Here is a 12082-nt window from a genome sequence, read left to right as displayed (position 1 = left end):
AACCTGTAGCAGTTACTGATACCTGAGGTTGTTCTCATTTGCTGACTTTTCCTAATTGGCTAAAACTTGACAGTGGTTTATCTGGCAAAGGCCAGTCCCTGGCCCCTTGGTCCAAACATCCTCCTTCATATCATGCTAGGGTGACCAGATGTCAAAGATGAAATATCGGGATGCGGGGGGTGGAACAAAAAAATAAGCCTGAGGGCCCCCCTGCCGCCAAGCGGCAGTGGCACAGCCCCATCTCCAACCAACTCTCGGCTCCAACCCCCGCTGCACCCCCAGCTCCCCGATCCCCTCACTCCTGGGCCCAGCCTGGGTTCAGAGCTCTGCAGCCGAGCCATGTTGCGGGCCTCTCCTGCAGCTCCCGGGCAAGGGATGAACCAGGCAGCTCCTGACAGGAGTGTGTCCGCCCCATGTGTGTCTCCGCCCACCTCGGCCCTACCTGCTCCACGCTGCCCGCAGCCCCACTAGGCTGCCCCGCTGGGCTGGAGCAGCTTCCGCGCTGCGTTCCTGGCCATGGCCATGGCCCGTGTGCAAACCTGGGAGGGAGGAAGAATGTCGCATGCTTGGGAAAGAGGCAGTGCCAGGGCGAGGATTTGGGGAGGAAACCAATGGGGCAGTGAGGGAGTGGGGCTGGGGGCAGGGCCAGGGCTGGGATTTGGGGAGGGATCCAATGGGGGAATGAGGGGGCGGAGTTGGAGGGGGCAAGTATCCCTCCAGACTATGCCTGTGTGCCGGAGAAGAGGACAAATTTATTTGTTTGTCCAGGGTCCAGACCAAACATCAGTCGGGATGCTGGACAAACAAGAAAATATCAGGACAGTCCCAATAAAATCGGCACGTCTGGTCACCCTACATCAGGCTTCAAGTTGAGAATCATTTCCCATTCCCGCTCTGTGGGAGGGGAGACTTTTAAACGCGCTCTCTGTGCGACTGCACATGGCTAAGCAAAGAGAACAAACCCCAAATCCCCCCCGTGCTCTGGGAGCCGGGTTTGCGGTGGGAATTCTGTAGTTCAGATGACTTCACACCTGGTCATTGTGATTCTTTACCAGTTTCTCTGGCATTGGGGCAGTTTTTCACTCACAGTTGTGATGGCTGAGTGGTTAAGATGTGGGAGTTGAAGCCTAATAGGGTTTCCCTGTGCAGGTTTGAATCCTTCTCACAGCATGGCCTATGTTTTAGCCAGTCTCTCACCCGGGCAACACCTCTGTATAACCCCCTGAGATGCTCTCAATTCTCTCCCCAGAACAAGAAAATCCTGTTCTGTTCCTTACATAGAGATCCCTGGGACACCACCTCACACTGTGTCCCTGAGGTGTCAGGCAAACTCTCAGCACCTGAAACCTCTGACTCATAGACTCATAGGTCAGAAGGGACCAATATGATCATCTAGTTTGACCTCCTGCACAAGGCAGGCCACAGAACCCCACCCATCCAATTTTATAACAACCCCTAACCCAGGACTGAGTTATTGAAATCCTCAAAATTGGTTTGAAGACCTCAAGCTGCAGAGAATCCACCAGCAAGCGACCCGTGTCCCACGCTGCAGGGGAAGGCGAAAAACCTCCAGGGCCCCTGCCAATCCACCCTGGAGGAAAATTCCTTCCCGACCCCAGATATGGCGATCAGCAAAACCCTGAGCATGTGGGCAAGACTCACCAGCCAGCACCCAAGAAGGAATTCTCTGCAGTAACTCAGTTCCCATCCCATCCAACATCTCCCCGCAGACCATTGAGCAGACCTATCTGGTGGTAATCCAAGATCAATTGCCCAAATTAATGATCCTATCATAACATCCCCTCCATATACTTATCAAGCTTTGTCTTAAAGCCAAAAAAGTCTTTTGCCCCCACTACTTCCCTCGGAAGGCTGTTCCAGAACTTCACTCCCCTAATGGTTAGAAACCTTCGTCTAATTTCAAGTCTAAACTTCCTAATATCCAGTTTATACCCATTCGTCCTCGTGCCTACTTAAATAATTCCTCTCCCTCCTTAACGTTAACCCCCCTGATATATTTATATAGAGCAAGCATATCCCCCCGCAGCCTTCTTCTGGCCAGGCTAAACAAGTCAAGCTCTTTGAGTCTCCTTTCATAAGGCAGTTTTTCCATTCCTTGGATCATCCTAATAGCCCGTCTCTGAACCTGTTCCAGTTTGAATTCATCCTTCTTGAACATGGGACACCAGAACTGCACACAGTATTCCAGATGAAGTCTCACCAACGCCTTATATAACGGTACTAACACCTCCTTATCCTTGCTGGAAATACCCCGCCTGATGCATCCCAAAATCGCATTTGCTTTTTTAACAGCCGTATCACATTGGCGACTCATTGTCATCCTGCTATCAACCAATACCCCAAGGTCCTTCTCCTCCTCTGTCGCTTCCAACTGATGCGCCCCCAACGTATATCTAAAATTCTTATTATTAATTCCTAAGTGCATGACCTTGCACTTTTCACTATTGTATTTCATCCTATTTCTATTACTCCAGTTTACAAGGTGGTTCAGATCTTCCTGAATAGTATCCCTGTCCTTCTCCGTGTTAGCAATACCCCCCAGCTTTGTGTCATCCGCAAACTTTATTAGTACGTTCCCGCTCTTTGTGCCAAGGTCAGTAATAAAAAGGTTAAATAAGATCGGTCCCAAAACCGATCCTTGAGGGACTCCAATAGTGACCTCCTTCCAGCCTGACAGTTCACCTTTCAATACAACCCGCTGGAGTCTCCCCTTTAACCAGTTCCTTATCCACCTTATAACTTTCATATTCATCCCCATCTTTTCCAATTTAACTAACAGTTCCCCATGCGGAGCCGTGTCAAACGCCTTACTGAAATCTAGGTAAATTATATCTACTGCATTTCCTTTATCTAAGTAATCCGTCACCTTCTCAAAGAAGGAGATCAGATTGGTTTGACACGATCTACCTTTAGTAAATCCGTGTTGCAATTCGTCCCAATTACCATTGACCTCTATGTCCTTAACTACTTTCTCCCTTAAATTTTTTTCCAAGACCTTACATACTACAGACGTCAAGCTAACAGGCCTATAATTACCCGGATCACTTTTATTCCCTTTCTTAAAAATAGGAACTACATTAACAATCCTCCAGTCATACGGCCCAACCCCCGAGTTTATCGATTGCTTAAAAATTCTCGCTAACGGGCTCGCAATTTCACGCGCCAGTTCCTTTAATATCCTCGGATGGAGATTGTCCGGGCCCTCCGACTTCGTCCCATTGAGCTGTTCAAGTACGGCCTCTAGCTCAGTTGCGGTAATATCCACTTCCATATCCACATTCCCGTTTATCATCCCTCCATCATCGCTAGACTCCTCACTAGTCTTATTAAAAACTGAGGCAAAGTACTTGTTTAGATGTTGGGCCATGCCTAGGTTATCCTTAACCTCCATTCCATCCTCAGTGTATAGTGGCCCCACTTCTTCTTTCTTTGTTTTCTTCTTATTTATGAGGCTGTAGAACCTTTTACTATTGGTTTTGATTCCCTTTGCAAGGTTCAGTTCAATGCGGCTTTTAGCCTTCCTCACTTTATCCCTACGTGTTCTGACCTCACCAAGGTAGCTTCCCTTACTGATCCTGCCTTTCTTCCACTCCCTGTAAGCTTTCTGCTTTTGTCTAATCCCCTCTCTGAGTTGCTTGCTCATCCAGTTTGGCCTACAACTCCTGCCCATGGTTTTTTTCCCCTTTTTTGCGATGCAGGCTTCCGACAGTCTCCGCAGCTGCGACTTAAAGTAATTCCAGGCCTCCTCCGCATTTAAATCCACTAGTTCCTCCGTCCAATCCACTTCCCTAACTAATTTCCTTAATTCTTTAAAATTAGCCCTCGAGAAGTCGAAAACCCTAATCCCAGATCTACATTTGTTTATCCTTCCATCTAGTTTGAACTGAATCAGCTCATGATCACTCGAACCAAGGTTGTCCCCTACCACCATTTCTTCTACGAGGTCCTCACTGCTCACCAACACCAAATCTAAAATGGCATCCCCTCTTGTTGGTACTTCAACTACTTGATGAAGAAATGCATCCGCTATCACATCCAGAAAAATCTGACCCCTATTATTCTTGCAAGCACTCGTCCTCCAGTCTGTATCCGGGAAGTTGAGGTTCCTCATAATCACACATTTCCCCTTTGTGTTTACTTCATTAAAGACATTAAAGAGGTCTCTATCCATATCCAAATCAGATCCCGGCGGACTATAGCACACCCCAAGCACTATCTCAGGGGAAGCTCTAGTTGCTTTTTTACCCAGTGTGATTTTTGCCCAGACAGACTCTGTCTTATCCATTCCATCGCTTCTTATTTCACTACAGTTAATTTCATCATTGATGTACAAGGCTACTCCACCACCTTTGCCTTTCTTCCTGTCTTTTCTGAACAGCACATAGCCTTCAATACCCTTGCTCCAGTCATGAGTACTATTCCACCAGGTTTCAGTTATCCCTATAATATCCAGTTTCACTTCCTGCACCAGTAGCTCCAGTATCTCCATCTTGTTACCTAGGCTTCTCGCATTAGTGTACAGACATTTTAATTTTCAGCGTTTGGCATCAGTGACATTCTTTCCCCCGTCGTGCACAGACCTTCTACCACCAGCATCACCCGTTACTCTGGTTTCTACTCCGCTATTCCTCCTTGGATCAATTCTTTGGACCGCAAGGGTATCCCCTCTCACTTTGTTTACTTCTCTCTCCAGGTTATATTCCGGCGTGGAGATATCCCGAACATCTCCCAACCATCTCCCCCAACTTCCTTGTTTAAAGCTCTCTTGATGAGGTCGGCGAGCCTCCATCCTAGAATTCTATTTCCCTCCTTGATTAGATGAAGTCCATCCTGAGCGAACAGTCATCTATCCTTAAACGCTTCCCAGTGACCGTACATCCCAAAGCCCTCCTTATAACACCACTGCCTGAGCCATCTGTTGATCGCCATAATTTTGTCACTCCTTCGTTGCCCCACTCTAGGAACCGGCAGAATCCCACTGAAGATCACCTGAGCCTCGATTTCTTTGAGCGTCTTCCCCAGTCTGGCATAGTCCTCCTTGATACAGTCCAGCGAGTAACTAGCCATATCATTCGTTCCCACATAAAGGATAATCAACGAATTCTTTCCCGCTCCCGCTAAGATCGTATTCAGCCTCAGGTCCACATCCTGTATCTTAACCCCTGGCAGACAGCACACCCTTCTGTTCTCCCGATCAGGTCTAGTTACAGGCCTGTCTACTCTTCTCAGTAAAGAGTCCCCAATCACTTAGACTTGCCTTTTCCTGGCGACAGTGCGATTCTGCGGTCTATCCCCCACAGCAGCTGGCCGCAATTCCTCTCAATTTGTATTCACCCTTACAATCCTCCTAGGGCTCGTACTTGGTGTCACTTCCATTGACTCCTCCCCTCCTTCTGCAGGACTAGCTGCTCGCCTCTTCTTCCTCTCCCTTTCTCCTTCAGCAGCCTGCTGTGCTCCATCTTCATTTCCCAACTCAGCAAACCTGTTCCTGAGTTCTATGTCTCCATCGCTGGCCCATCTTTTCCTCTGCCTGGTTCTCCTAGTCACATGCTTCCACCGTCCACTTCCCTCACCCAGCAGCCCCTCCTCAGAGTCCTTTGGTCCTGCTTCTATCCGCTCGTCTGAGCTTGTCCCCTGTGCCTCATCATGTCTGTGTTCCATCATCTGCTCAAATCCCCTTCTAAACTCAGCCAGAGTTTCCACTTGCATCTCCAGTCCCCTTACCTTTTCCTCCAGCAGCTCTATCAGGCAGCACTTCATGCAGATGAAACTCCTTTCAGGTGCCCCCTCTAGGACCATGTACATGCCGCAGCTACCACATCCGGTCATCCTCAGTGTGTCTGCACCTGCTGCCTCCGCCTCCATCATATCGTTCCCACTCTGTTCCTGGCAATCCACGCCTCACACCGCACCGCAGGCCACCAACAAGCGCTGGGCTGCTGGCAGACCCCTGCCTCTTCCCTAATCTGCCTTCCTGGTTTCTCTGCCTTGGTCTCCTCTGTAACCTCCCCCTGGAAACTCCCACTGAAAGTCCCCTGTTAGCCGCTCTGTTCACCGCCTCCTGTGCCGCTGCCTGAGTGCCTGCCTCCTTATATAGGACCCCTAATCAGGTAAGCCCCGCCCCCAGCTCAGGGCTCAGCCTTGCTCCCACCACACAGCCCCTAGCAGCCTGCACACACACTCACTCACACACAAACTCCACAATACAAGCCACAAACTACAAAAACTACAAAAACCTGCTCCTCCAATAGCACTCCCACTGAAACTCCCCTGTTAGCCGCTCTGTTCGCCGCCTCCTGTGCCGCTGCAGCTGTCCGTGCCACTGCCTGAGTGCCTGGCTCCTTATATAGGACCCATAATCAGGTAAGCCCCGACCCCAACTCAGGGCTCAGCCTCGCTCCCAGCACACAGCCCCTAGCAGCCTGCACACACACTCACTCACACACAAACTCCACAATACAAGCCACAAACTACACTCACCTGGTGCCCCATGGATCAGCCATAGCCCTGATTCTGCTCCTCTCTAGAGTGCAAAGGAAGCCCAGTCAGCGACTTCATGGGAGCTACGGGGCTGCAGAACCAACAGAGAAAAAATAGGTGCTCAGCACCCACTGGCAGCCAGCTCCCTCCCCCTACTACAGGCCTTGCTGACGAGCTCCTCCTCTTCCCTTTCAGCACCTCCCACTTGCCAGTGATCAGCTGTTCAGTGGGGTGCAGGAGGCGCTGGGTGGGGAGGGGGAGGAGCAGGGATGGGAAGAGGTGGGAGAGGGAGAGGAATGGTGCAAGTCGGGAAGAGATGGGACAGGATGGGGTGGGGGCTTGGGGGAAGGGGTGGGGTGGGGGTGGGGGTGGGGGTGGGGGCTGGGGAGGAAAGGGGGGATTTGTCCCAGACCCCAGACCCCTCTAGGGCTGGCCCTGAACGGAAGCAGTGACTAGCACAGCGATAATAAAACTGACCAGCATTGCGAGGGAGACTGAGGGAGATCCAGACTCATCAGGTTTCTTCTCTCCCCCACGGTGAGCCAGACACCGCTCTCTCCTGGCTCTCATTCTAGCAGCTGGATACCAAGGAGCCATTTCCCCACAGGAAGTGCATTGAGTGCCCCCGTGGTGCTGGGGGGGCTGGTGCTTCTGCTGGCTCTGGGGCTGGCAGGGGGACTGATGTCTGCACAGACTCTCAGCTGCCAGCCTGGAGGGGGAACTTGGGACCTTACGAGACTGGCTCAGTGAAGATGCGGGGTTGACAGAGCAATACAGACGCTCTCCAGAGCACGGAGCAGCATCCACCCATGCAGCCAGGCAATGAGCATTTCCCACAGCCTGGAGCCGAGGGGGAGGCAGCAGCTGCTGTTCCAGCTGCTCGGGGACAGGCTCTGTCAGCCAACAGATACTTCTTAGGGCTGGTCTACACTAGGGGAGGGGATCGATCTAAGATACACAACTTCAGCTACATGAATAACGTAGCTGAAGTCGAAGTATCTTAGATCGAGTTACCTACCGTCCTCACAGCACGGGATCGACGTCCGCGGCTCCCTCTGTCGACTCCACTACCGCCATTCTCATTGGTGGAGTTCTGGAGTCGACAGGAGCGCGTTCAAGGTTCGATACATTACGTCTAGATGAGACGCGATATGTAGCTCCCCGAGAAATCGATTGCTACCCGCCGATACAGCAGGTAATGAAGACGTAGCCTTACTTACCACAGCTAAGGGCGTTGGGTTCCTCCGGTGGGCGTGTGGAGCAGCCATTCATTTTCCTGTTCGCACTCCTCTGTGGTGTGAAAATGGGGGAGGGGAGGCAGAAGCTCCACTTCCCTCCCGAAAAGACGCCCAGTGGGGGAAGCCAGGACAACAGGGTAGGGTGGCAAGTGGTGGACAGACTCTCACCGCCAGGGTCTAGTATAGCTCACGGTCCAGCTCAACTTCCTCCCCGCACCACTGGCCCCCAGTCCCCTTCCACCACCAGGTCAACCCAGGAACTAAGGCAGGAACGGGGTGAGGAAGCAAGTCAAGCTGAGCAAGACAGGCAAAAGTGAGTCTTGTCTTCATGGCCCGCTCACAATGACGTCCTTTTTGTGTGCAACGGCTGCAAAAACATCCTGGACAGAGAAGCAACAGGCCAAAATAATCCCATACAGCTGCCAAAGTAGCTCAGTTGGGAGAGCATTAGACTGAAGATCTAAAGGTCCCTAATTCAATCCCAGGCTTTGGTAGTTTCTTTCATCTTCTTTGTGCAGGGGCAGCTAGTTCTCTGGCAGCACAGTGGTGCCTACACCCAAGGTAAGCAGGGCTGACCTGTAGCAAAGCAGTTTTGGGGGCCCCTTCCATTAAAAAAAGTTGCAACATTGTATTCTCCTGGGACCCCTGCGGGGCCTGGGACAAATTGCCCCATTTGCCTCCCCTCTGGGTGGCACTGAAGGTGAGTCGCTGATCTTGGGCTCTGCAGTAGGAAAACATAGAATGGGCTTCTGCCCCTAGTTGGTCCACCTGACCTTTAATGATGAGAGCTGTCTTTCCCAACATGGCAGGAAGAGAGCAAGGCAGGGTGACCCTCAGGAATTGTGCCAGAGGGCTGCTGGGCAGCCGGGCCTGCAGGAGGTCCACCAGAGCCGTGGGAGCAGCGGACCATCCGCAGGAATGCCTGTGGCAGCTCCACTGGAGCCGCGGGACCAGGGGACCCTCCACAGGCACGACTGCGGCACGTCCACTGGAGCCGCCTGCTGCCCCCCCGGCAAAATGCCGCCCCCCAATCATCCTGGCATCCTAGGCGATAGCCTAGGCCACCTAAATGGAAGTGCCGGCCCTGCTGGCACCTCTGACTGCCTGGGCTGAAGGCAAGAGACAGGGCTGGGCAGGGTGAGGGCCTCCTGTCCCGGAATGAGGCCACAGTACTTCCTCGTCCCCTTTTCCCACCCACACCGGCAGGCGGCTGCTGTGGGAGAACAAGAGGGAGGCTCTCGGGACACTTAGCAGCGCTGTGTGGCTGTCGGGAAAGAGCTGAGGCTCCCGATTCGACCTGCCATTGACTCATGTGGCTCTGCGCACCGTCAGCCAGGGCAGGCCAGGCTACGGACGTGACTTAGGCTTGGGCAGAATGGTCGCGCTTTCCTGACGAGGCATGAGGCAGGCCAAGGGCTTTTCACAGTGTACAGGGAAGTGGGAAGGAGGCATCTTCGAGCCAGCGTGTCTCGTCCACTTCTCCCTTGCTGCTTGGGCGGAGGTGGGAAGGGAGCGAAATGTTCCTGGCTGAAGGTTTTGTGCTCGGCTTTGAGGATTAATCCCAAGCCTCTAGTACGGCTGCCGGGAGATGAGCTTTTGCAGCGCAGCCCCCATACTCTTCCAGCCAGCAGGTGAACCCACAGTGTCCGAGAGAGCCTTCGAGGCGGTAAAGGGTAAGATTACGGCTCCCAGTAGACCTTGAGGAGCCCATGAGGAGCCTTCAGTGGCATCCCTGGGGGAGCATAAATCCCCTCCTTTCGATTACCAGCTGAACTCACTGATCCATGATATCACAGAGACACCTACCAGCAGCTGTTTGCCAGGGCCGCTGCTCGACACCCTGCAGCGCTTCCTGCCAGTGCCAGAACTCACCAGGCACTAGCCTGGAGCCAGGGCTACTAGGTGCTGCTGAAGAAAAGCCAGCAGAGTGACACAGAGTCCGTGGATTAATAGAGGTAGATTAATCAAAACCCTCTTCTGCCAGCACCAGGTCTCCTTCTTCCTATACTGGGCCTTCATGCGAGGGGGCAGCTGGCACAGCCCCAAGAGTCTAACCTGTGAGGCAGGAGGTGGCTGATGCCTGCAGCCTGCTGGGGAGCTCCCAGAAGTTATTAAGGGACAGATACTCAATGCCCTTAGTAATAAGGGTTTGGGGTTCATCGAGGTCAGTTAGGGGGTCACGATGTCTGCCCTGTAACCCTGGGTGTCAGGTCACTTTGCAGCTTTGATCTAGAGCTCAGATCTCAACAATTGAGCAGCAGCCCACAACCTCCCGCTGGGTCTGCCTCATCTGGTAACTCCTTACAGGCTGACCTTACTCCACTTCCAGCCCCGGATTCGCCCACAATCATCCTACTGCCACTCAGAGCCACAGACGTGGAGGCGCTGAAGGAGGGAGGGGTGACTCTAGGGTGGGGTTCTTCTCTAAAGATGGCTGGTAGAAAGGTGGTGCTCAGCTCTGTCACTCACCTGCTTAGTTGCCTCACTGCCAGGGGATGCAGACATTTCTGTAAGGTGCAGAAAGGGGATATTTGGCTTCAAAGTGAATGTGAGGAATGTGCATTTATGAGAGGGGATTTGTGCCATTCCAGTTGTACATCAGTGGCCTAATGGATAAGGCATGGGCTTCCTAAACTAGACATTTTGGGTTCAAGTCCCACCTGGGGTGAAAACCTCCTGTATACTGCAAAGAAACTTTGATCTTGTTTTCATCAAGGAAGCTGGAAGATGTTGGAACATAAAGTGCTGGATCTTGGGAACAATCCCCCAGAAATGTCATCTTTCATGCAAAAAAGGCTTCTAAACCCCTCAGTAACAAACAGTTAATATTAGTGTTTGCCTGCGAATAGAATGAAGGGGAGTGTTTACTCTGACATGTCCATGAGTGAAACAGACAGGAAGAGCAAGGCTGTTCTGAAAGAGAATGGATCTGTCTGGAGACAAAGCAGACCCTGAGAATGAGCAACAGTGTGAAAAGAAGAGGTTGAAATGTGTGTTAGGTTGGTATGCCAAATTTAAAGAAAATCCCAATGCCCTTAGCATGATGCAGACACTGGCGGTTTCTGATCTTTTACTGAGAATTCATTGAGTAATATTTTCCTTAATTATATTATGGAATATTGGGTGGGCTAGGAAGGCACTATTCTTCCTGCTTTCAGCCTTCCAGATCTCATGGCTACATGGCCTGGGGCCAATGCGCCCCTTCCAGTCAGCTGCTAGAGCAGACAACAGCAACACAGACAGGGATGGCAGCAGGGCAGACTGGAGCTCCAGGAAGATGTGGGACCAGGTCTCATCAACGGGGAGGTGGCCACCCCAGCATGCACAAGGCTGAGCCAGCAAGTATGGTGTGTGCTGCAGCCTGCCAGTACTCACTTTTGCAACTGTGTTGCCCTGAGGACACTCATATGTCTGGGTGGTATCAGCTCCCTGGATGGGCTCACAGAGCAGCTGAGCCTTGCTTGGCAGAGCCTGGCCAGACCCTCAGAAAGGCGAGGGCATGCACTCAGGCCCTGTAATGGGTGATGTCAGGGTGGTGCCAGGGTGGCACCTCCTGCTGTTTGTCTCAGGGATTAGCTCGCTCAGCTAGTGTTCCTTCCCCTGGTGGTGCCTTGTCCATCACTGTCACTAATTGCAGACTGCCTCAGTCCAAGTACTGCAGCATCCTCTTTATGACTCAGCCATCCGGCCGTGCCATGATCTGTGCTCCTCCCTTCCAGGGTGACTTAGGCGGGTATGCGGTGAAGTGTCTCCCAATCCAGCCATTTCCCCAGTGGTGAGTGGCTGGGATCCAGGCCCACACTACTCTGGGTCCCAGCCCAGGGATCCTGTAGATAACAACTTCTGCTTCCTCTCCTTAACTTCATCCCCCAGTGCTGCTTCAATTCCTGGGGCTGCTTCCCTGCAGCCCCAGCACGTTCTTCACCCTCTTCTCAGGGTCTCAAGCCTGCAAGTCCCAGCAACCAGCCAGGAGCTCTCTCTAGCTTCCTCTGGTCCCTGCCAGTCGCTGCCTTGCCAGAGGAGCTGTGACCCTACACCCCATATTCTTCATAGATATATTGTTATGATATGTATATGGCACAGCTAAGATGTGTTTTATGCAAGATGGGTCATGTGAGATATCACTGGAAAGGTTGGATTGTCCTTGAACTCAAGATTTAGGTGCACTAAGTCCAGAGTCAATATGGCCACCCTTTGGTTCAGGTCTGCAAGGCCTAATGGTCAGATCAGGGAGCCGCTTCAAAACGGGGAGAGTGGCTGGATTAAGGGGAACTGGGCCCAACTGACTCCACCGGGTCTCAGCCCAAGGCCCTCTCAAGTTGAGTGCGTTCGTTACGCAGCCA

At 52.2% G+C, this 12082-nt stretch overlaps 1 protein-coding gene and 1 non-coding gene across 2 annotated transcripts in view; one reads left to right on the top strand and one right to left on the bottom strand.

Moving 5' to 3' along the window:
* Nucleotides 1-12082, bottom strand: part of LOC127033680 (dynamin-1-like protein) — a 325175-nt gene that overhangs the window by 217343 nt on the left and 95750 nt on the right. The window lies entirely within an intron of this gene.
* On the top strand, nt 8161-8233 carry TRNAF-GAA (transfer RNA phenylalanine (anticodon GAA)). Its single transcript has one exon. It is a non-coding gene; the product is annotated as a tRNA-Phe (tRNA).

Source organism: Gopherus flavomarginatus, chromosome 13 (genome assembly GCF_025201925.1).
Source record: "Gopherus flavomarginatus isolate rGopFla2 chromosome 13, rGopFla2.mat.asm, whole genome shotgun sequence".
NCBI classification, from domain to species: Eukaryota; Metazoa; Chordata; order Testudines; family Testudinidae; genus Gopherus; species Gopherus flavomarginatus.
Note: the sequence above shows the minus strand (reverse complement) of the source record. Positions and strands in the feature narration are given on the sequence as shown.